The sequence below is a fragment of the Rana temporaria genome, chromosome 2 (assembly GCF_905171775.1).
Source record: "Rana temporaria chromosome 2, aRanTem1.1, whole genome shotgun sequence".
Taxonomy (NCBI): Eukaryota; Metazoa; Chordata; class Amphibia; order Anura; family Ranidae; genus Rana; species Rana temporaria.
The window spans coordinates 466,072,325-466,097,484 of NC_053490.1; the positions used below are offsets into that span (position 1 = coordinate 466,072,325).

Consider the following 25,160-nt stretch of genomic DNA (forward strand, 5'->3'; position numbering starts at 1 on the left):
GATGTTCGCCTCGAGATCACGTGAAAGAGAGCCAAAATGGGGATCTGTCCATGTAAACAGACAGATCACCGTTCTGACAGGGGAGGAGAGAGGGATCTGTTGTTCCTAGTGATCAGGAACAGTGACCTCTCTCCTCCTCCAGTCAGGCCCAACCCCCCACCGTAAGAAATGCCTCCCAGCGAACACACTTAACCCCTTGATCGCCCCCTAGTGTTAACCCCTTCCCTGCCAGTGACATTTATACAGTAACAAGTGCATTTTTATAGCACTGATCGCTGTATAAATTTCAATGCTCCCAAAAAAGTGTCAAAAGTGTCCGATCTGTCTGCCAAAATGTCGCAGTCCCGCTAAAAATCGCAGATTGCTGCCATTATGAGTAAAGAAAATAACAATGGCATAAATCTATCCCCTGTTTTGTATAACTTTTTGTGAAAGGCCTAACCCTAACATTTAACCCTAACCCTAGCCCTTAATCCTAACACTAACATGTAACCCTAAACCCTAGCCCTTAACCCTAACCCTAGCTGTTAACCTTAACATTTAAACCTAGCTCTTAACCCTAACATGCGACTTTAGACCCTGCACTACTTTGATGTGACTTTGATGCGACTTGAGTTCCAGAGAGTGTAAAGTTGCATCAAAGTAGCATTCCTAATGCAACACTTGCATTTTTTGTGCGGGTTCATTGAAGTCTATTACATGTAATACGCAATCTGCTGCTGGAACAAAAAGTCCCTGACCCTTTCCAAAAAATGCATCGGCTCAAAACGAACAGATGTGAACTAGTTCATAGGAAACAATGGTAAGTGCACTGTAGTGAACCAACGGTAACACACCCCCACGCACACTCACACACACTCTCTGGGGGGCTGTAAAGGACACCCAGTGGTCAGGTGGGCTGACATTTTACCTCAGGGTCCTTGACTTTTAGTGGGGTTGTGAACTGATTGGTGTCGGTCATTTTACAGTTACAGTTTATTTCCCACCATAAACAGGACACCGGGAAAATCCTACTTACAGCCACCACAGGTAAAAGGACCTTTAAGCCAGACTGGCATCCTCTGACTATCGAACATTGTGGTAACACACCAAAGAGGTCAGAATCTGACCATATTACCTGGAAGAAATGAATAAAGAATTATGATTGGTCACTATAAGCTCTAGACTTAACTGGAACTTCCTTTTTCCCAGTAAAAAAATGGCAGTGAAATAGTTAAAAGTTCCCATCCCTGTATTTAAGTGACATACAACTTTTTTTTTTCCTGAAAAAAATCAGTGTTTGCTGTTTTAACAGATGCACTATTTATTTTACGCGCTGCTAATCATTATGTATAGGTAAACTATAAACTCATGTGACAGCTGGTACAGTCAGCAGAATCAAGGAAAACAGACTTACACTGGAGCGGCTGATAAGCACTACTCAGTTCTGTGTTATACATATCTTCTAGTGAACTAGAACTACTTGTTCTCATTAACTACACTGCAATGTATGAAAAGTTGTGGTAGAAGCTACAGTTGCAAATTTTTCTCTTAGACTGTCGTGTAAGCAACCATTCTCAGAAATATAAACTTGAAAAAACACTATTCACTACAGTCGTATGCAAAAGTTTAGGAACCCCTGACACTTTCCATGATTATCATTTATAAATATTTGGGTGTTTGGATCAGCAATTTCATTTTGATCTATCAAATAACTGAAGGACACAGTAATATTTCAGTAGTAAAATAAGGTTTATTGGATTAACAGAAAATGCGCAATATGCATCAAAAAGAAATCAAACAGGTGCATAAATTTGGGCACCCCAACAGAAAAATCACATCAATATTTAGTAGAGCAGACATTAGAGCCTCTAGACGCTTCCTATAGCCTGTAATTAGTGTCTGATCAGGGGTCAAGTCCTGGGGAAAAAAGTGTGGGAACTCCCACCCAAGATCCACTCCCCCACCAAAAAAAAAAAAAATGATACGCTCATATGCATAATTACTAAACCGCATGTTTTTTTTTCGATTCAATGTACCTTAGTATTTCTTTGTTACTGGCCGCTTCCTGTATATGGATTCATCGGGTAGTGTGCGGGTATTCCGTCACTTCCTCGATGCGGCAATGTCTCCTGGGAGATTTTGTCATTGTTCCCAGGAGACATTGCGGAGGTCTGCCGTGAGTTATCGCAGGATTTAGAAAGAAGCAAGTTCTTTCTAAATCCCGTGATAACTCGTGGCAGACCTCCGCAATGTCTCCTGGGAACAATGACAAAAGCTCCCAGGAGACATTGCGGCATCGAGGAAGTGACGGAATACCCGTACACAACCCGATGAATCCTTATACAGCAAGCGGCCAGTAACATAACGGATTACTAAGGTTCGCCTGCCCCTGACAGTGACTCGAGTTGGGCATCGCCGCTTAGTTAAGGATTGGCTCGGGCGGCTCGGCTGCTCTAGTCCTGCAAAGGGAACTGAGTTCCTGCTGTGAAAAAAGTGCAGGAACTCCGTTCCCACGCGTTCCCGCAGGACTTGAGCCCTGGTCTGGATTCTGGATGAATGTATTTTGGACCATTCTTTCTTACAAAACATCTCCAGTTCAGTTAGGTTTGGTTGCCGAGCATTGACAGCCTACTTCAAATCATCCCACAGATGTTCAATGATATTCAGGTCTGGGGACTGGAATGGCCATTCCAGAACATTGTACTTGTTCCTCTGCATAAATGCCCGAGTAGATTTTGAGCCGTGTTTTGGGTCGTTGCCTTGTTGAAATATCCAGCCCCCGGCATAACTTCAACTTTGTGACCGATTTCTTAATATTATTCTCAAGAATCTGGTGATATTGAGTGGAATCCACGCGACCCTCAACTTTAACCAGATCCCCAGTACCGACACTGGCCACACAGCCCCACAGCATGATGGAGCCTCCACCAAATTTTGCTGTGAGTAGCAAGTGTTTTTCTTGGAATGCTGTGTTCTTTTGCCGCCATGCATAAGGCCCCTTGTTATGATCAAATAAATCAATCTTTGTTTCATCAGTCCACAGCACCTTATTCCAAAATGAAGCTGGCTTGTCCAAATGTGCGTTTGCATACCTCAAGCGACTCCGTTTGTGGCGTGTGTGCAGAAAAGGCTTCTTTCGCATCACTCTCCCATAGAGCTTCTCCCTGTGCAAAGTGCGTGAAATTGTTGAAGGATGCACAGTGACACCATCTGCGGCAAGTGGATGTTGTAGGTCTTTGGAGGTGGTCTGTGGACTGTTTTTGACTGTTCTCACCATCCTTCGCCTTTGCCTCTCCAATATTTTATGTGGCCTGCCACTTCTGGCCTTAACAAGAACTGTGCCTGTGGTCTTCCATTTCCTCACTATGTTCCTGTATGGACACTGACCCCTTATATCTCTGCGATAACTTTTTGTAGCCTTCCCCTAAACCTAAATGTAGAATAACATTTGTTTTCAGGTCATTTGAGAGTTGTTTTGAGGCCCCCATGTTGCCACTCTTCAGAGGAGAGTCAAAGAGAACAACAACTTGCAATTGGCCACTTTAACCACTTAAGCCCCGGACCAATATGCTGGCTAAAGACCCAAGGTGTTTTTACAGTTCGGGACTGCGTCGCTTTAACAGACAATTGCGCGGTCGTGCGACGTGGCTCCCAAACAAAATTGGCGTCCTTTTTTCCCCACAAATAGAGCTTTCTTTTGGTGGTATTTGATCACATCTGCGGTTTTTAGTTTTTGCGCTATAAACAAAAATAGAGCGACAATTTTGAAAAAAATGCAATATTTTTTACTTTTTGCTATAATAAATATCCCCCAAAAACATATATAATTTTTTTTCCCCCTCAGTTTAGGCAGATACGTATTCTTCTACCTATTTTTGGTAAAAAAAATCGCAATAATCGTTTATCGGTTGGTTTGCGCAAAATTTATAGCGTTTACAAAATAGGGGATAGTTTTATTGCATTTTTATTTTTTTTATTTTTTTTACTACTAATGGCGGCGATCAGCAATTTTTTTCGTGACTGCGACATTATGGCGGACACTTCGGACAATTTTGACACATTTTTGGGACCATTGTCATTTTCACAGCAAAAAATGCATTTAAATTGCATTCTTTATTGTGAAAATGACAGTTGCAGTTTGGGAGTTAACCACAGGGGGCGCTGTAGGAGTTAGGCTTCACTTTGTGAGTGTTTACAACTGTAGGGGGGTGTGGCTGTAGGTGTGACGTCATCGATCGTGTCTCCCCTATAAAGGGGATGACGTGATCGATACGCCGCCACAGTGAAGCACGGGGAAGCCGTGTTTACACACGGCTCTCCCCGTTCTTCAGCTCCGGGGACCGATCACCGCACTCGAGCGGCGATCGGGTCCGCGGGACCCGCGGTCCCGGAGCTGCTTGTGCCCAGCTGTGCCATTCTGCCGACGTATATGTGCAGGAGGCGGTCCTTAAGTGGTTAAATACCCTTTTTCATGATTGGATGCACCTGTCTATGAAGTTCAAGGCTTAATGAGCTTGCCAAACCAATTGTGTGTTCCAATTAATCAGTGCTAAGTAGTAACAGGTATTCAAATCAACAAAATGATAGGGGTGCCCAAATTTATGCACCCGTCTAATTTTGTTTTGATGCATATTGCGCATTTTCTGTTAATCCAATAAACATTGTTTCACTACTGAAATATTACTGTGACCTTTAGTTATTTGATACATCAAAATGAAATTGCGGATCCAAACACCCAAATATTTATAAATGATTATCATGGAAATTGGGGTTCCTAAATTTTTGCATACGACTGTATTAGGAAACATCCTACAGATTTATTTTTTTGTGAAATCTTTTATGGTTGCTGAATGCACGGAGGGTTCCAAAGAGACATAAAATGATTTTTACTAAAGCTTAACTCCAGACACAAAGGGACAGATCCTCGTACAGCGGCGCATTTATGCCCCGGGCGTAGCGTATCTAAGATACACTACGCCGCCGTAACTTATTTTTTTTTTTAATCCACAAAGAATCTGCGCCGTAAGTTACGGCGGCGTAGTGTATCTTTGGCGGCGTAATGACGCGGAATTCAAATGGCTGTGATGGGGTCGTGTTTTATGTAAATACGTTGTGACCCGACGTAAACAACGTTTTTTTTTTAACTGCGCATGCGCTGTCCGTGGGGGTATCCCATTAACCTGGAACAAGCCAATGCTTCCGACGGTGGCGTCATTCTACGCAAATCCCAATTCGCGAACGACTTACGCAAACGATGTAAACATTTCAAATTTCTACGCGGGAAGGACGGCCATACTTAACATTGAGTACGCCTCATAACAGCAGCTTTAACTATACGCCGTAAAAACCCGAATGCAAACAACGTAAAAAAATGCGCCGGACGGACGTACGTTCGTGGATCACCGTAACTAGCTAATTTGCATACTCGACGCGGATTTCGACGGAAACACCACCTAGCGGCCGCCGAAAAATTACAGCTTAGATCCGACGGCGTACTAAGACGTACGCCTGTCGGATCGACCCGAGATGCCGTCGTATGTTGTTTTGTGGATACAAAACAAAGATACGACGCTGGAAATTTAAAATTACGCGGCGTATCAATAGATACGCCGGCGTAATTCTTTTGTGGATCTGCCCCAAAAACTTTTTATTCAAATACATTCCTCAATACAGTATCCACAAGCATTTAAAATCTACCTTGTGTACCAAATGCCTTCGCAAACCCATTTATTACCTTGGAAAAGTAGCAGTGATATCATCACTGTGATGTACATAACCAGTGCAGAGAGCAGAGCTGTGGGAGGGACCCAGCAGTAGGATGGGCAGATACAAGACCAGTCACTATGCACAAGAAGAGAGAGCAGCAGTGACTGGTCTTACAGGAAGCTCCTGCACAGAGACAAAGTTCCATGCTTGATTACAGCACAAATCTGGAAGAAATACACAAAGCTCACTAAGTAAGAACACAAGCCTCCTGTATTTAGATAATATTTGCTTATCCCAGAGTTCAACTTTAAAAATTATGACTTAGGCCAGCCATAGAAGGTTCAAATCTTCAGCAGGAACTGGCTGAGATTTGAACCATGTATGGGCAGGCTGAATGTACCAAGTTGATCGATCAACTTGGGTACAACTAGCCTGCCGGATATTGCATGCGATTATCACTAGCAGCTAGCATAGCCGCTAGCAAAAATAACTGTCTTCTCCCGGTGTGGAGGGCATCCCTGCAACCATTTGCTCCATGTATGGGCTGCTTTAAGCTGTAGCTTATAAAAATATACTAACTTCAGGGTGGCAGAACTTTGGATTTCCACTATGAGAGCATTCAGCCACACGAGGGACACTATATATGGAATGTACATGGAATGTCCCTTGTGCTGTTAAAAAAACGAAAATAACTAAATGTAGGCTTTAAATTGGGTCAGAATTTGGTGTAAACAATGTGAAAACATGGATCCATCCTGCCTTGTATAAACAGTTCATGTTGGTGGTGGTGGTGTAATGGCATGGGGGGTGTTTTCTTGGCACACTTTGGGCCCCTTAGTACCAATTGAGCATTGTTTAATGGCCACGGCCTACCTGAGTATTGTTCTGACTCAACTACTAGGCCATAAGCTTATCTCCAGCTTCATTTAGGACCTGGTGATCTATGTATCCCTTGCATCAATTCAGACAGTTTAACTTGATAAATAAACTCACTGTTGAGGAGACAGACGATGAAGCCCTTTGAATGTTCCGTTTAATGAAGGATATTCATAGGTAGAAAAACTTTGATGATGTTAGCCACATGGAAATATGTTTACAGCATGGTGGTATACTGAGGAATGATATCAGAGAGAAGGAAGGAGATATACAAAGGTACGGTGGGAGAAAGAGCTCAGCTTAGACAGAGGAAGACAGCTTAACCCTCCTGGCGGTAACCCCGAGCATGACTCGGGGTTGATTTTTTCGACCAAAATCGGTAACCCCGAGTCACGCTCGGGGTAGCTGTGCAGAGCCTGCAGCGCCCGCTGGCTTACCTTCTCCTGGATCCAGCGATGTCACCGCGCTGTGTGAGCGAGCGGGACCTCGCTCGATTCACACAGCGTCCTCCTGTGCCACCGATCTCCGTTCCCTGCGACGTTACGACGCACGGGAGCGGAGATCGGCGCCAAATTCCTATTAGATTCTTGTTTGGTCAGATTTAAGTGAGTTATTCCTAAAAATTACAGGCCTACTGTATAAAACGCCAAATAATGGTACCGCTTTCAGCATGTTTTTTCTGAAAGAATCATACCGCCAGGGAGGTTAAAGACACAGAGCAATGATAAACTTAGTTATACACACAAAGAGAAATTATAATAAATCACATTGTGTAACACAACACTCCCCATCTGAAATCTTTAGATTCCATAACTTAAACTATATGGGCCAGATTCAGAGAGACTTACGCCGACGTATCAGTAGATACGCCGTCGTAAGTCCGAATGTGCGCCGTCGTATCTTTGCGCTCATTCTTAAAATAAGATACGCCTCACTGTTGCCAAGATAGGACTGACGTAAGTCTCCTACGCCGTCGTATCTTGGGTGCATATTTACGCTGGCCGCTAGGGGCGTTTACATTGATTTACGCGTCGAATATGTAAATGAGCAAGATACGCCAATTCACAAACGTACGTACGCCCATCGCAGTAAGCTACGCCGTTTACGTAAGGCGTTTTTCCGGCATAAAGATAAACCACCAAAAAGATGGCGCAGCCCATGCAAAGGTATGGACATCAGAAGTGCCGTTGGATTTTACGTTGTTTACGTAAGTCGTACGTGAATGGGGCTGGGCGTATGTTAGGTTCACGTCGTACGCATTGAGCCGTCGTATCGTAGGGAGTATTTGCGACGTGATTCTGAGCATGCGCAGTACAAACGGCCCTTCATTTACATGGGGTCACGGTTAATTTAAATGTAGCACGCCCACTACCTGCCTACTTTGAATTAGGCAGGGTTACGCCGGCCCATTTTCGCTACGCCAACGTAACTTACGGCGCAAGTGCCTTGTGAATACTGGCCTTGCCTCACTATGTTACGTCGGCGTAGTGCAAATGGGAAGCGTTACGCCGGCCAAAAGATACGCCGATCTCTCTGAATCTGGCTATATATATATATATCCAATAAGGTCCAATACTGATGAATGTCCTGAAACCTGTAACAAGAAACATGCAACAAGTAAACATAAACATACGTTCAACTGGATGCCGGAAGATTTAGCAGTCCGACATGTGACGTCTTCAGAGAATGCGAAAGTTCCAAGTAGAACATGTAGTTAGTAGCAATGTACTCCCCGGCGTGCCAATAGCATGGCTAGTCCTTGCATAAGTCACTCACCTGGAAAAATGAGTACTAACTTTGTAATTGGTTGAGTAAAGGTTTGTGTCAATCCTCTCTTGGTTACCTTGACCTCTTCCTTCTGGACTTTGTTATTATCACTGAGCATAACTTTAGTAATAAGACCCATAGGCCATTCATTCCGACAAACTTCCTTGTGTTTTGGAAGGATTAGATCTACAACCTTGAGATTAGGCTTAGATGTTTGCCATTTGTTATGACCTTGCGATGCAAAAACACATTTGCTAGATGTTGCACATGCTTCCATTGACACTTGTAGCTATCCTTTGGGTCGATCTCACTTGAAGATATTACAGCAGTCCCAATCTTTTGAGTAAGAAGCAAAGCTGAAGTAAGGATCACTGGAGAACCAGGATCTAAAGATACCGGCACTAAAGGTCTTTCATTACTAAGGCAGACACTTCAGCAAGAAAGGTAGACAAAGTCTCATGGGTAAGCGGTAAAGACTTGTGAGTCTGCAACATGGAGTCAAGAATTCTTTGTGCTACTCCAATCATTCGTTCCCAGGATCATCCCATGTGTGAAGAATGTGAAGGATTAAACAACCAAGTACATCCATTGTTGGCCAGGAAATTGTCCAGCAGCAGCTTTTTACATGCTCCAATAAAGTTGGTACCACAGTCAGATCTCAGCTGCTCGACTGGTCCTCTGACAGAAAAGAATCTTCGTAGGGCACAGATGAAGGAAGAAGAATCAATAGACTCGATCACTTCTATATGTATTACTCGGATGCTGAGACAAGTAAACAATACAGCCCACCTTTTACTATTGGCAGCTCCATCACAAGTTCTCCAAGTAATGACGGACCATGGACTGAAAACATCTACTCCAACATACAGTGAGGAAAATAAGTATTTGAACACCCTGCTATTTTGCAAGTTCTCCCACTTGGAAATCATGGAGGGGTCTGAAATTGTTATCGTAGGTGCATGTCCACTGTGAGAGACATAATCCAAAAAAAAAAATCCAGAAATCACAATGTATGATTTTTTTAACTATTTATTTGTATGATACAGCTGCAAATAAGTATTTGAACACCTGAGAAAATCAATGTTAATATTTGGTACAGTAGCCTTTATTTGCAATTACAGAGGTCAAACGTTTCTTGTAGTTTTTCACCAGGTTTGCACACACTGGAGGAGGGATTTTGGCCCACTCCTCCACACAGATCTTCTCTAGATCAGTCAGGTTTCTGGGCTGTCGCTGAGAAACACAGAGTTTGAGCTCCCTCCAAAGATTCTCTATTGGGTTTAGGTCTGGAGACTGGCTAGGCCACGCCAGAACCTTGATATGCTCCTTACAGAGCCACTCCTTGGTTATCCTGGCTGTGTGCTTCGGGTTATTGTCATGTTGGAAGACCCAGCCTCGACCCATCTTCAAAGCTCTAACTGAGGGAAGGAGGTTGTTGCCCAAAATCTCGCAATACATGGCCCCGGTCATCCTCTCTTTAATACAGTGCAGTCGCCCTGTCCCATGTGCAGAAAAACACCCCCAAAGCATGATGCTACCACCCCCATGCTTCACAGTAGGGATGGTGTTCTTGGGATGGTACTCATCATTCTTCTTCCTCCAAACACGGTTAGTGGAATTATGACCAAAAAGTTCTATTTTGGTCTCATCTGACCACATGACTTTCTCCCATGACTCCTCTGGATCATCCAAATGGTCATTGGCAAACTTAAGACAGGCCTTGACATGTGCTGGTTTAAGCAGGGTAACCTTCCGTGCCATGCATGATTTCAAACCATGACGTCTTAGTGTATTACCAACAGTAACCTTGGAAACGGTGGTCCCAGCTCTTTTCAGGACATTGACCAGCTCCTCCCGTGTAGTCCTGGGCTGATTTCTTACCTTTCTTAGGATCATTGAGACCCCACGAGGTGAGATTTTGCATGGAGCCCCAGTCCGAGGGAGATTGACAGTCATGTTTAGCTTCTTCCATTTTCTAATGATTGCTCCAACAGTGGACCTTTTTTCACCAAGCTGCTTGGCAATTTCCCCGTAGCCCTTTCCAGCCTTGTGGAGGTGTACAATTTTGTCTCTAGTGTCTTTGGACAGCTCTTTGGTCTTGGCCATGTTAGTAGTTGGATTCTTACTGATTGTATGGGGTGGACAGGTGTCTTTATGCAGCTAATGACCTCAAACAGGTGCATCTAATTTAGGATAATAAATGGAGTGGAGGTGGACATTTTAAAGGCAGACTAACAGGTCTTTGAGGGTCAGAATTCTAGCTGATAGACAGGTGTTCAAATACTTATTTGCAGCTGTATCATACAAATAAATAGTTAAAAAATCATAAATTGTGATTTCTGGAATTTTTTTTTTGGATTATGTCTCTCACAGTGGACATGCACCTACGATGAAAATGTCAGACCCCTCCATGATTTCCAAGTGGGAGAACTTGCAAAATAGCAGGGTGTTCAAATACTTATTTTCCTCACTGTAGGTGAAGGGTGGATCTGTACTTAGGCAATCAGCTGGGAGACTTGCCATTTGTTGCTGTTGATGTTTTCCTCCTAACTTGTGGCACTTGACACACCTGAAGAGCAAGGAGGAGGCACACCTTTTCATACCAACAATCCACAATCCAGCTGACCTGATGGCACCTTCTGTAAACTGACGGCCTTGGTGTTGCACCAGTTCATGGTGATGACAAACCAGAAGTGTAGTAACATGATGTTGACCTGGTATGATTATAGGATTCTGTTTGAGTGGGTTTAGCAGAGAATATCATTTGCATGTAAAAGACGGAAGTGTGTGGCGTTCTGTCGGATCGCTGTCGAAGTGTGAATGGGCCCTAAAAGTACAGAGACATGCCAGAAGCCCAGCACAGCACCAAAGCAGCTGCATACCTCCATTGTGTCTCAACAATCAATAGTTAGATTTTTTAAACGCGTTTCCCGCTCACATACCAACCAGTCAGCACACAAATTCTACATTGTGTACAAATGTCCCAAGTGTGGGTGTTGGCTACAGTCAAAGCCAAAGTAAATAATATTTAAAACCTAGCAGAAGTTCTCACCCTTCCTTACACTATCCAAATTTTACAAGAAATGTTTTGACTGGAGTTTGGGATTAAAGTGGACTTTCTGATGTAGGCACATTTGTATAATTTCCTGAAGAGCATAAACGATTCATTGACATGACTTTACTTGTGGCTTGAAGATGTGCCTTAAAGTGGTTGTAAACCCACTGTTACAACTTGCACCTACAGGTAAGTCTAGTTTAAGGCTTACCTGTAGGTGCAAGAAATATCTCCTTAACCTACACAGTTAAGCAGATATTTTCACAAAAACGGGCACCGCTGTCTACGACGCATGCACGCCGTAGACAGCGGCGCAGGTGCACTGAGCGTGCCGTTTTTGTGAATGGCATTAGCGGGGTTAATGCCGTGTTTTTCGCGCATGCGTGGGGATCTGCTGGTCCCGCATGCATTCGCGGGAGTGACGTCATCGCCGCTCCAGCCAATCGCAGCGCCGCAGTGGTGAAAACAGAAAGAAGGCCCAGGGGACATGGCGGCGGTGGTGGACGGGACCGAGGCGGACTTCGGGGGCTTCGATCTCAGGTAAGTGCCACATAATGAGCTAGTATGCTGTGCATACTAGATCATTATGCCTTTCTCTTGCAGGTGTATTTAAAAAAAATTACCAAGGGTTTATTGCCTCTTTAAATCAGTAATAAACCCAAAACCCAAAATGTTATATATTGCAGCTTACGATTCCATAACTGTGGTGGCTGCATTCTTTTTCTTTTTTAGGCTTTTTTCATTTATTTTTACTTGGTGATCTGGCCAGTAGCACATTTCCTGCCTTAGGGTATCTCTACCCTGAATAGAGGAGCAACCTTTGGACATCAGCATTGTTAATCTGGGGAGAGAGAGGTGTTATGCTTTAGCACCGGGGTCTGCAAAGTTTCTATGCAAAGGGCCAGTTTACTGTCATTCAGACTTCAGGGAGGCAGACTATGGCGGGTGCTAGTAGAAAATACCTCAGCGTCAATGGGAGTAAACAATTTCTCAGGCTTGGTGGTCAGTAGGAGTAAAAAAAATTACAAAGCATGCATAGTTAGTAGGAGGAGGGATAATGCCCTATCATTGGTACTGGTGGGAGGAGCAGCACCTAATCATTGGTGTCAATGGAAGAACTAGTGCCCTATCATTGGTGTCAGTGGGAGGAATAATGCCCCATTACTGGTATCAGTGGAAGGAATGGAGCCTCAACCTTGTGGGAGGAATAATGCCTCATATCCGTTGGAGCAGTGGCGGCCCGTCCATAGGGGGCACCTGGGCGCTGCCCCCCCCTCCTGTATTAATTAAAAAAAACGGGCCCTTTAAGACATTAAGAATGTCGCTCTGCAGCGCCGCCCCCCTCTGGCTTTCGCAAATAGCATACATTCATGCATTGCATGAATGTATGTTATTGTGGCCAGCTGTCGCTGGTCTATTCAGATAGCCGGACATAGGGCGCCGGTTACCTGAATAACGGCAGCTGTTTGGCTGTGCGGAAGTGCCTATCAGAGCCAGCGGCTTTCCGAGTACAGCCCCTGGATGTCTTATCCTCGGAACGTACGGGGGCCGCGTCCCTTGGATAAGACTGACGGCTGTCTCAGCCAATCGGGTTCACCGATTCTGGTTATCGGTAACCTGATTGGCTGAAGCATCATTGAGGGCGGGAGAGGACATCGAGGGATGTGGAAGCAGAATGGTAAGTGTATTTTACAGGGCACAGAGGCGACAATGGGCACAGAGGCGACAAAGGGCACAGTGGCATCAATGGGTACAGTGGTGACAAAGGGCACCGTGGCGACAAAGGGCTCAATGGCATCAATTAAAGGGCACAGTGGTGACAATTGATGGCACAGTGGCTGCGTTTGATGGCATGGCAAAGTGGCTGCGTTTGATGGCATGGCACAGTGGTGCGAATTGATGGCATAGTGACTGCATTTGATGGCATGGCACAGTGGTGATAATTGATGGCACAGTGGCTGCGTTTGAGGGCATGGCACAGTGGTGACAATTGATGGCACAGTGGCTGCGTTTGATGGCATGGCACAGTGTTGACAATTGATGCCACAGTGGCTGCGTTTGATGGAATGGCACAGTGGCTGCGTTTGATGGCATGGCACAGTGGTGACAATTGATGGCACAGTGGCTGCGTTTGATGGCATGGCACAGTGGTGACAATTGATGGCACAGTGGCTGCATTTGATGGGCACAGTGAGGCTGCAATTTTTTTTTTGTTTGCGCCCCCCCCCCCAAAAAAAAAATTGAGCACCAGCCGCCACTGCGTTGGAGGATTAGTGACCAAAGGGCCACATCCAGCCCGCGGGCCACAGTTTGGAGACCACTGCTCTAACAGATGAACTTGACTAACAAATTAAAGTCAAACTCCAGCTAACACTTTTCAAGCAGTTACAGCAAATGTGTTTTTCCTTTTTAGATAAAGATTTTACATAAATGAATAAATGCTGATCAATGTAAGAAGAACCCCTGTCAGTGGTAAATGGTTTGTCCCAACCCTCTTACTGCAAGTTTTGGTGGGCAGTTTGCTCTGTTAGTTAAAATAAATAACAGATGTACTGCACAGATTGTTAGGTTAAAATAAAAGTACAAAGCCTAAAAATGAAAACGAATGCAGCCAGCACATCTAAAAACTGGTAAACTGCAATATACAAATGACATTTCTTATTGCGTTTAATACCGCTTTAAGTGCAAGACTAGAAAGAAGAATGCAGAACTGAAACCCACAGCTTTCATTAAAAAAAGCGAGAGCCAAATTCTCAGTGCACACTTTGTACTGTACTCTCAGGCCAAAACACCTCTGGGACAGCAAACATTCAACAACTTCCGCAGTGGCTCTTCCAGCAGGAATCCTCCCGGTCATCAGTGACACTACAGAATGCTCATTCTCATCAGAGCTCAGGACTATGGACTCGGAAATTGTATTTATTAACCAGCATAATGATGATGCTTCCAGATCGCAGAAAAAAGGAAAAATATTTAATCTGTTCTAGGTAGGCACATGGGTAATGATAAGAGAGGATGTAGTAGAAAGATCAGTAAAAGGTGAAAAAAAGGAGCAATAAAATGTAACGCCTCACCTGTGTCTGTATTGTGGATGCAGCGTTTAGTAGAAAAGCTACTATTATGCCGCGTACACACGATCATTTTTCGGCATTGAAAAAAACGTTGTTTTAAAAAAATGTCATTTAAAATGATCGTGTGTGGGCTTCACATCCTTTTTCGGCTTCTGAAAAACGGCAAAAAATTTTTTCGAGCATGCTGCATTTTTCAACGACGTTTTAAACGATGTTGTTTTTTTGGGTTGTAAAAAATGATCGTGTGTGGGCTAAAATAACGTTAAAAACCCGCGTATGCTCAGAAGCAAGTTATGAGACAGGAGCGCTCGTTCTGGTAAAACTACCATTTATAATGAAGTAAGCACATTCATCACGCTGTAACAGACAGAAAAGCGAGAATCGTCTTTTAATAACACAGAATCAGCTAAAGCAGCCCAAAGGGTGGCGTCATCCGCATGGAACTTCCCCTTTATAGTGCCGTCATACGTGTTGTACATCACCGCGCTTTGCTAGAGCATTTTTAAAAAACGATGGTGTGTGGGCAACGTCGTTTTAATGATGAAGTTGGAAAAACTTAGTTTTTTCTACATGCCGAAAAACTTTGTTTTTTTTCATGACGAAAAATGATCGGGTGTACGCGGCATTACAGGTAAGCGACTATTCACACTTCTCCATTTTCATGCAGCATTTTGCTGTATGAATGTGCATGTCAAGTAGAAATCCCATTCTTTCCTTTGTGGCTGCTACACCTCTATTCATTGCCAGGAAACTATATAGGCCCAGCCACACCTACACATATGCGTTGCTATGCACGTTGTTTTACACACAAAACATTGTGATTCAGCCTAAGGGTTTGACATACGGTATAATATTCTCTAATGATACGTTTGCATCGTGCGGTTTTATATTTTGAAAATTATTTTAAATAAATAAAAAAATATATATATTATAAATGATCAAATCCGCCCAAAACTTAGATTTCCATTTTTGGGAAATGCTGAATGCTCGCGGTTTCTCATAACTCTAATGCCGCGTACACACCATTACTTTATGTGATGAAAAAAAAACACATTTTCTGTAAAGTAAAAAACGACGTTTTTGAAACTTCAATTTTCAAAAAACTACGTTGCCTACACACCATCATTTTTTCACAATGCTCTAGCAAAGCACGGTTACGTTCACCACTTTTTTCCATTGAAGCTCGCTTCATAACTAGCTTCTGGGCATGCGCGGGTTTAAAAATGTTGTTTTAAACGTTGTTTTTTTGCTACACACGGTCAATTTCTGTGAAACAAAAAACAACGTTTTGAAAAACGACACATAAAATTGAAGCATGCTTCAATTTTTTTTTTGTCGTTTTTCACAAGACATAAAACAACGTTTTCCCCCACACACGGTCATTTAAATTGACGTTTTTAAAAATGTCATTTTTTTTCATCACATAAAGTGATGGTGTGTACGCGGCATAAGGCAAGCAGTTGACGGGGCTTATTTCTTCCCTGCAGCCACGGGATGCAGGAAAGAAATTTGGTTCCCCCATCAACACAGACAGGGTTGACAGGGGAATCCCTCCCATACTGCAGCTTGCAATAATCGCCAGTAAAATCCGGCAAGCTGATTGTACCTAAGTTGATCGATTCATTCAGCCTGCCCATACATGGTTCAAAGCTCGGCCGGTTCAGCAGGATTCAAATCGTCTATGGCTGGCTTAAGGCACTTTATTGTGAGATCTCTGCATCAAGTTCTAGTGTCTGCACACCTGGCCATGTGAGGAGTCTTGACTCTCCTTATGCCCCAATTCACATTGATTGTTTTGTCAACGCTTTTTATTCCTAATGGGTCCATTCATACCTGAGTGTTGTGTTACTTGTCACCTGTTGTGTGAAATCCAAAAAAGTACATCAGCTTCTTTGATGGCAGAATCGCATGTTTTTGGCCCACTGTAATAGGAGTGCCCATGTGTGTTTATGTTTTTTTTTTTTTTAGGTTTTAAGGGTTTAAAACATGCAATAAAGCTATTGTACTAAACTCATTATAAACACACACACACACAAAAAAGAGAGCACACATGTGCAAAAAAAGCCTCTAAATAGCCTGGTTACACGCATGCTTATATGGATACAGTTAGGCCGGCGTATCAGTAGATACGCCGACCTAACTCGGAATCTGCGCCGACCTAAGTTTAAGTGTATTCTCAAACTGAGATACACTTAAAACTATCTAAGATACAACGGCTTGCGCCGTCGTATCTTAGGGTACAATATTTAGGCTGGCCGCTAGGTGGCGCTTCCATTGCGCTCGGCGTAGAATATGTAAATCACTAGATACGCCTATTCACGAACATACGCGCGCCCGACGCAGTAAAGATACGCCGTTTACGTAAGGCATTTTCAGGCGTAAAGTTATTCCATCAAATAGCCGGACTAGTAATGTTAAGTATGGCCGTCGCTCCTGCGTCGAAATTTGAAAATTTGACGTCGTTTGCGTAAGTCGTCCGTGAATAGGGCTGGACGTAATTTACGTCCATGTCGAAACCAATACGTCCTTGCAGCGTACTTTGCCGCAATGCACACTGGGATATGTACACGGACGGCGCATGCGCCGTTCATAAAAAACGTCAATCACGTCAGGTCACCCGCCATTAACATAAAACATGCCCCCTCAGCCTAATTTGAATTATGCGCGCTTACGCCGGCCGTATTTACGCTACCCCCCCTGTAACTTAGCAGGCAAGTACTTTGTGAATACAGTACTTGCCTAGCTAACTTACGGCGGCGTCGTGTAAATACGATACGCTATGCCGCCGCAAAGATGCAGCGGTCTATTTGAATCCAGCTATTAGTGTGAATAGGGGCTTATGTGTGTGTGTGTGTTTTTTTCTTCATTTTATGTTAGTGCAATGGAGGAGCTAGAGCACACAAAGGTGGGTAGGAACACCCAATATTGCTGTGTGGACTATCAGGAATATTACCAGGGAGACTGTTGTAGTATCCTGAGGCTGATTTAGTATACTAGATGTTACCTATAATTTTTATTTTATTTTTAATTATTCAAAAACTTCCAATGTACAAGTACAGAAATGAGCTTTTCAACAAACATCGTATACACTAATACAGAAGTCCCACACGTACTACAAAACCACATACTCCAAGCATCTGCAAGACACCACTCCATCCCCCCACCAGCACTAAGCATATCAGTCATGGTAGAAATACGGTACACATTCCCCCCCTATGGACATCGCAGAATTCTAGACATCACAAGCTCTTTAGGGCTAAGGCCAGGTGTATCCAACCATCATGACCATATATATTCAAACCTGCCCAAGCATTCCCTGTGTGGTAGATATATTTTTCCATTATAAGGGTGTTCCCCATGTGGGTTATCCAGGAGGAGCAAGTGGGCGGTGAGGCGGACTTCCAGCCCATTAAAATCATTTTCCTAGCCTGAAACAGCGCTCTAGAGAATGCCACCCTGATCAATTCCTCAGGGATCATGTCCTCCAGGAACCTAAGTTTGAAACACCATGTTGCGTGTCCCCACCACCTCACTCCAGTATCAATGTAACGTTGGGCAGCGCCACAGAAGATGGATGAGATCCCTATCATGCTGCTGACAATGGTAGCACATAGGGTCCACCAGTCTGCCCATCCTGTGTAGTTTTGCCGGTGTGTTGTGTACTCTTAGTATTCTATACAGTTGGGAAACTTTTTGCGCCACATTCAGAGAACAAGTGGTTATGGACTGGAAGGCCTCTTCCCACTGGTCTCCCGTAATGTGGCCAGGGTCTCTCTCCCACAAAGACACCGCCTTACAGGTGTAAGCACGCAAGTGTCCAGAGAGCAGCATTTGGTAGCATTGGGAAATATTCCCCTTGGTCTCAGTGGTGGACTGCAGTACATGGAATACAGGAGTGGGTGCCAGCATACACTCTCCCACATCCCCCTGCGCAGCAATGGCATGCTGGTGCTGAAAGTATGGGTATAGCATAGTGGCGGGTAGGTTGAATTTAGCTTGTAGTTCTGTGAAGGATACCAGCTTACCATCAGTAAATACGTGGGATAACATAGTCACATAGTCACATGCGGCCCGCGGAGGACTTGTAACCGGCCCACCCGACCCTGACAGGCAACGCCGGTTACACTGCAGGTTGTAACACAGCGATCCCGCTGTGTCACGGAGATGACAGTGTTAACAGTTCAGGCGCGCTGTGATAAATGTCCCGCCCTCCTCCTACACTAGCTTGTGTGATAGAGCCAGTGTTCTGTCTATCAGACAAGCTGGTCTAGGAGGAGGAGGGCGGGACATTTATCACAGCGCGCCAGAACTGTTACCAACATTGTGAGCACAGCGTGACACAGCGGGACCGTCACAGTAGTTGAGTGAGCAGTGGCACAGTAAGGAGAAAGTGCTGTGAGGGGGCTTACGATGGTGAGGGGGGCTGATATTGATGTAATGATGATGATGATGGTGGGGGGGGGGGGCTGATGATGATGTAATAATAATGATGATGATGATGATGGTGGGGGGGGGCTGATGATGATAAAATGATGATGTTATGATGATGATGATGGTGGGGGGGCTTGCAATAAGGGGGTGATGATGTAATGATGAAGGTGGGGGGGGGGGCTTGCAATGAGGGGCTTGCAATGGTGAGGGGGGATTGCAATGAGGGGCTGAAGATGGTGAGGGGGGCTTGCAATGAGGGGCTGATGATGATGATGATGTAATGATAGGGGGGGCTTGCAATGATCTTGATCGGCTTGCAATTAATGATTGTGAGGGGGGGCTTGTAATGAGGGGCTTACAATGATAATGGCGAGGGGGGGCTTGCAATGAGGGGATGATGATGATGATGTGATGATGAAGTAATGATGATGGTGAGGTGGGGGGGGCTTGCAATGATCATGATCGGTTTGCAATTAATGATTGTAAAGGGGGGCTTGCAATGAGGGGCGTATAATGATGAAGGGGGAGGGTTGCAATGATCGTGACGGGCTTGCAATGGTGAGGGGGGGGGGGCTTAGGAAATTGTTCATCGTTTTTTTTTATAGTCCGGCCCTCTAACGGTCTGAGGGACAGTGAACCGGCCCCCTGTTTAAAAAGTTTGAGGACCCCTGCTGTAAACAGTCATTTGAGCAAAAAAAATTGTCCTTTACAACTCCTTTAAGCTTGGACAAGAAAAAAAAACGGAAGCTGATTGGTTTCTATGCAGAGCTGCACCTGATTTTGCACTCTTCAGTTTTAGTAAATCAACCCCACATATGAACACCAGAAGAAGGGCTATTGATGTGGATTGACTCTCTGCTGCATTTCAGATATCTCCAGGCCTGGGGCATTGTTTTTCAGTTTTTAATCTTTCCTTACCTAACATCGTTATCATCACCATTATCAGAGCTTCCAGGCAAAACCAAGAACGTATAGGGTAAACAGTCAAAACAATGTAGAGCACCTGCGGGTTACAGGAAATTATTGTAATTTATTAAGAGCCCACCTGCAACCAAAACTGTTTTCCTTTAGAAAAAAGTGTGGCATATTAGAAACTCTGTCAGGTTTTTGTTGCATTTTTATGGCTCCCAGCTGTCCCTCCAAACGATTGTTCCACTTTTCCAATCAAATCCTGTCTGTCTTTCCTCCTCACTTGTCCCTCTCTTTGGTACGATGCATAGACCCCTATAGAGCATACAAATATAATGTCAAAAACCTTACACGGCACTTTGGGCCAGATCCTCAAAAGAGATACGCAGGCGGATCTGCTGTTCCGCCTGCGTATCCCTGTTTCTATCTTTGGAACTGATCCACAGAATCAGTTTCCAAGAGATAGACAGAAGATCCGACATGTGTAAGGGACTTACACTGCTGGATCTTAGGATGCAGTACCGCATCCGCCGCTGGGGGCATTTTGCGTCGAAATGCCGCTTCGGGTATGCAAATTAGCACTTATGGAGATCCACAAAGCTTTTCAGCTTCGTTTTTTTTTTGTAAGTATTAAGTTGCATGTGTAAAATTAGGGCTGCTTTTACAAAGTGTAAACTGTTTACACCTTGTAAAAGTAGACCCTTCTTACCCGCGACGCTGTTATTTAAAAAATAAATAAATAAATAATTCCCGCCGTATCTTTTTTTTTTCCCGACGCAATTTTTTTGACCCGGCGCGATTCACGAAGCTCGACGTAACGCAATTTCGCGCTATGCACATCGGGAAAATGACGTCACGAGCATGCGCAGTACGTCCGGCGCGGGAGCGCGCCTAATTTAAATGGGACTCGACCCCATTTGAATAGGAACGCCTTGCGCCAGCGGAATTTAAGTTCCACACCCGAAAATTTCTAGGTAAGTGCTTTGTGGATCGGGCACTTAGGTAGAAATTTTGCGGCAGTGTAACTTAAATCAGAATATTTAAGTTACGGCGGCTCTTTGTGGATCTGGCCCTAAATATTTAATCCAGGTTTTATATTATTATGTTTTTCATGTGAAAAAATTTGTATAAAGGTAAATTAGTGGTGAGAAAAAAAAGCACATGATAGTTTAAAAGAAAAGTATGGGTTTAGTTTTTTTTTCAGATTCATACTTACCTAGGTAGATGCTGCATCTGTCCCCTGCCGGTTCTAACACTGAGAACTGAGCGATCTAACATTGTCTATATCTTGGTTCTCAGAGCTCCCTGAGCAGATAGCTGCTGACTGTCAGTCACCAGCTCTCTGCTCTGCCCCCCCCCCCCCATGCTCACTGTTGCACTGGGCTGTGGAGGGGGCAGGGGTGGCCTGTTCTCAGCGGCATGTGGGTGGATCCCAACTTCATGATCTTGTCCGAACCTGGACCAGCTCTGTGACATCAGCCGCTGTCTGCTGAAAACGGGTCACAGGAGTGCAGAACAAACTGCACTCCTGTGATACAGGCTTTGGCTGTACTTCTCCTTTAACCGATCATTGTTTGCAGGTTAATTATTCATGCTTCATGTAACTGGAGGCATGCAAGGGTGTGTCGTTTGTCTACATTCTATATATTCTATATACAGTATATCTTACATATGTAAGATATGTTTTCTGTGTCCCTGTTGAGGTGATTTTTTCATCACTTCCTGTTGCAATGAACCTAGCCAATTCACATTATTGGTTGCATTAGCACAAATGTTATTGGGCTCCATTCACAAAGCGGTATTTTCCATTTTAAATTTTGCCGTAAAAGAGCTCATAGTGTTCTTCCAAAATGTTTTTGCAATTCACAAAAAAACACTGCTAAAACCCTACATGCGGTATTTAAAGGGGTGTTCCAGCCTTTTTTTAAGTTTATTAAAAGTCAGCAGCTACAAAACGTGTAGCTGCTGGCTTTTAATAAACAGACACTTACCTGCTCCACGGTTCCAGCGACCCGCCCGCCGGGGCTCCGTCTTCATTCCTAGTGTGGGCACCCATCAGTGACAGCTTTCGACTTCACGGTCGGGCACCCGCTGCGCATGTGCGAGCGGCACTGCGCATGCGCGAGCGGCGAGGCGCCGTCCGATTGGACAGGCGCTCGCCTACAGGGAGGGGCTGCAATAAGGCGATTAAGCTATTCGCCTTACCAGCCCCTCTGCGGAAGGAGGAAGTGGGACAGGAAGTTCCACTCCTCCTGACCCCCCTCACTCCCCCCCCCAAAAAATTACATGCCAAATGTGGCATGTATGGGGGGAAGGAGTGGATTAAGCGGAATTTCCATTTTTAGGTGGAACTCCGCTTTAATTGAATAGCGGTATTTCTCTCATGAAACCATGCAGTATTTTATCTCATGCGATATGCAGTGGGATGAATACAGTGGAGAAGAATTCGAACCCCTGTCAATTTGTAAATGGTTTAAATATGCCAACTCACTAACCAGTGCGGTCCCTGCAAAATACGGTATGTATTAGGGGCGTCCATTAGGGGTGCTCGGATGCCGCCCACCCCCATCCTTTCCACCTCCTATATGCAGTGGATAGATTCACGTATAGCATAAATTTATCCACGGCCGCTGCTGCAGCCCCCTATTCATGTGTCCGCCCCTTTCGGGTCACCGGGCATACGAATTAGATTGGCCAGATATTTTTTTTTAAGAACCTGATTAGAACCATTGGCCAAAACATCAGGCGATTCTATTGGATGCCTAGTGCAGGGAGGAGGAGAGAGGAGACACTGCGGAAGCTTCTCCAGGAGAGGACACCGGTCAGCGGAGCAGCTTTCCCCGAGCCTGCCACGCTCTCACCGCCCACATCCAAGGTAAGGACAGCAGGTGGTGGTGGGCTGTGTTAGTGCCACGCAGGGAGCGGTAGTGCCACTCCACCGGCAACCCAGGGGGGTTGTTTGCTCCCCCAAAAAAAGGCCCTCACCAGCCGCCACTAGTATGTAATATTAAAAAATAAACATTTTGCGTTGTTTACGTCATTTGCGTAAGTCGTTCATGAATAGGGCTTTGCGTAAGTTACGTTCACGTCGATAGCATTGACAATTTGCGGCGTAATTTGGAGCATGCGCACTGGGATACTTTCACGGACGGCGCATGCGCCGTTCGTTAGGAACGTCAAAAACGTGGGGTCATGATTATTAAAACACGCCCCCGACAAGCCTATTTTGAATTAGGCGGGCTTACGCCGGCCCATATACGCTACGCAGCCGTAACTTAAGGCGCAAGATCTTTGTGAATACACTACTCGCCTGACTAGGTTACGGCGGCGTAGCGCATATGAGATGCGCTACGCCCGCAGAAAGATATGCTATTCTTTCTGAATCCGGGCCAACAAGTGTATCGTGCACTTGAAATTGCACTGAAAGTGCACGTGGAAGTGCAGTTGCTGTGAATCTGAGGGGTAGATCTGAAATGAGGGGAAGCTCTGCTGATTTTGTCACGTGCAAGCTAAAATGCTGTTTTGTATTTTTCTTGCATGTCCCCCTCGGATCTACAGCGAGTGCAATTCCAAGTGCAATTTGCACTTGAAGTTTGCACTTGAAGCAAAGTGGATTTGCTTTTAGTAAATAACCACTGTCTTTTTTTTATTGGTGGAACTTAGAAGAGTATTTAATATGTGTGTAATTTTTGATACTATTTTCCCCTGGTAACCTAGTCATCTTTGCTGTGATATTTAGCAAAGTCATTTCTATATCTTTGGATGGGTTTTCTTGTTAGAGAATATCCACTGTCATTCTCTGATGTTCATATAACTGTCACTCTGGTATTCATCTGTCAAATCTTCAAATTGTTGACTCTCGTAACAGATTAAATTCCATACCTTTCTAAGAAAACTTGTCTATTCATAGTCCTATTCTGTCTTGCAAATATTTGAGCCAAATATTTTTCTAAAAATAATAGTCAATAGGTAAAGTCTCCCCACTACACATGACATATGTTCTAATAAGGGCCCTTTCACACTGGTGCGTTTTTGCCGCGTTTTCGCGGTAAAAATAGCGCTATTAAAACGCTCCCCATGCCCCTCTCCATTGAAATGAATTAAAAACGCGGCAAAAACACGAGAAAAACACACCAGTGTGAAAGGGCCCTAAGGGATTTGATCATTGTGATATGCATGTGCATTGTATTATGTTTGGAGTGATTGGGAGGTTTGCAGCAAATTATGTAAATGCTTGTAATATTGTAGTATATTGTAATTATGCACTACAACCCCTTTCTAAGTGAATGACACCACAACACACTCTACCATGGGTTGTGGGTTACCACATGTTAAAGCGGAGGTCCCACGAAAAAAAAATAAATAAAAACCAGCAGCTACAAATACTGCAGCTGCTGACTTTTAATAAACGGACACTTACCTGTCCAGTGCGCCCGCGATGTCGGCAGCAGAAGACAAGCAATCACTCATCTCTCTGCTGCCCCCGCCACCATCCGTGGCGTTGCGACCTCACTGCCCGGTTCCCTACAGCGCATGCGCGAGTAGCTAAACGCTTTCCCAGTGGTCCCCGCTCTCTCATGGGACCAGTGTGTTTCCCAGAAGGCAACGGGGGGAGTGGAGTGACTCCCGTGGGAGTCTCTCCCCAGAAGTGGGTGCAAATACCTGTATTAGACAGGTATCTGCAGCTCCCTCCCCCCTGAAAGGTGCCAAATGTGACACCGGAGGGGGGAGGGTTCCTGAAAAGCGGAAGTTCAATTTTTGGGTGGAACTCCGCTTTAAAGAAATGCACTCCATATTACCACAATGCATGGGTCTGAATGGCCCTTAATCTAACCCATACATTGCCTCAACATAAAGGTACCCCAAAATCTAATCCTTAAAGTGGATGAAAACCTCAGAAATTAAATATGAACAAAGCACATCCTTCTATACTGTGTACTTGTCTCAATCCAGAGCACAAAGTGTAATTTCTGTCTGCTGCCTCATTCCACTGCTACCGCTCGTATCTTGGCCAAATCTATGCGTAACTGATTCTAAGAATCAGGCACATAGATACGACGGCTCACATTCGGACTTACGACGGCGTACGTGGAGATACGCCGTCGTAAGTCCACTGTGAATCTGGCCCTATGTGTGGATGTTGATGTAAAGGTGATTGTTGGCCAGTCAGGCCCCGTACACACGACCAGTTTCCTCGGCAGAATTCAGCTTCCGACCGAGTTTCTGGCTGAATTCTGCCGAGGAAACTGGTCGTGTGTACACTTTCGGCCGAGGAAGCCGACGAGGAGCTCGACGAGGAAATAGAGAACATGTTCTCTATTTCCTCGTTGTTCTATGGGAGCTCTCGTCCCGCCGAGCTCCTC

General features: G+C 44.6%; 1 protein-coding gene across 1 annotated transcript in view; it reads left to right on the top strand.

The window, feature by feature from the left end:
* LOC120927772 (ankyrin repeat and SOCS box protein 9-like) overlaps window positions 1-25,160 on the top strand; it is an 87,990-nt gene that overhangs the window by 3,555 nt on the left and 59,275 nt on the right. The gene's annotated exons all lie outside the window — the stretch shown is intronic.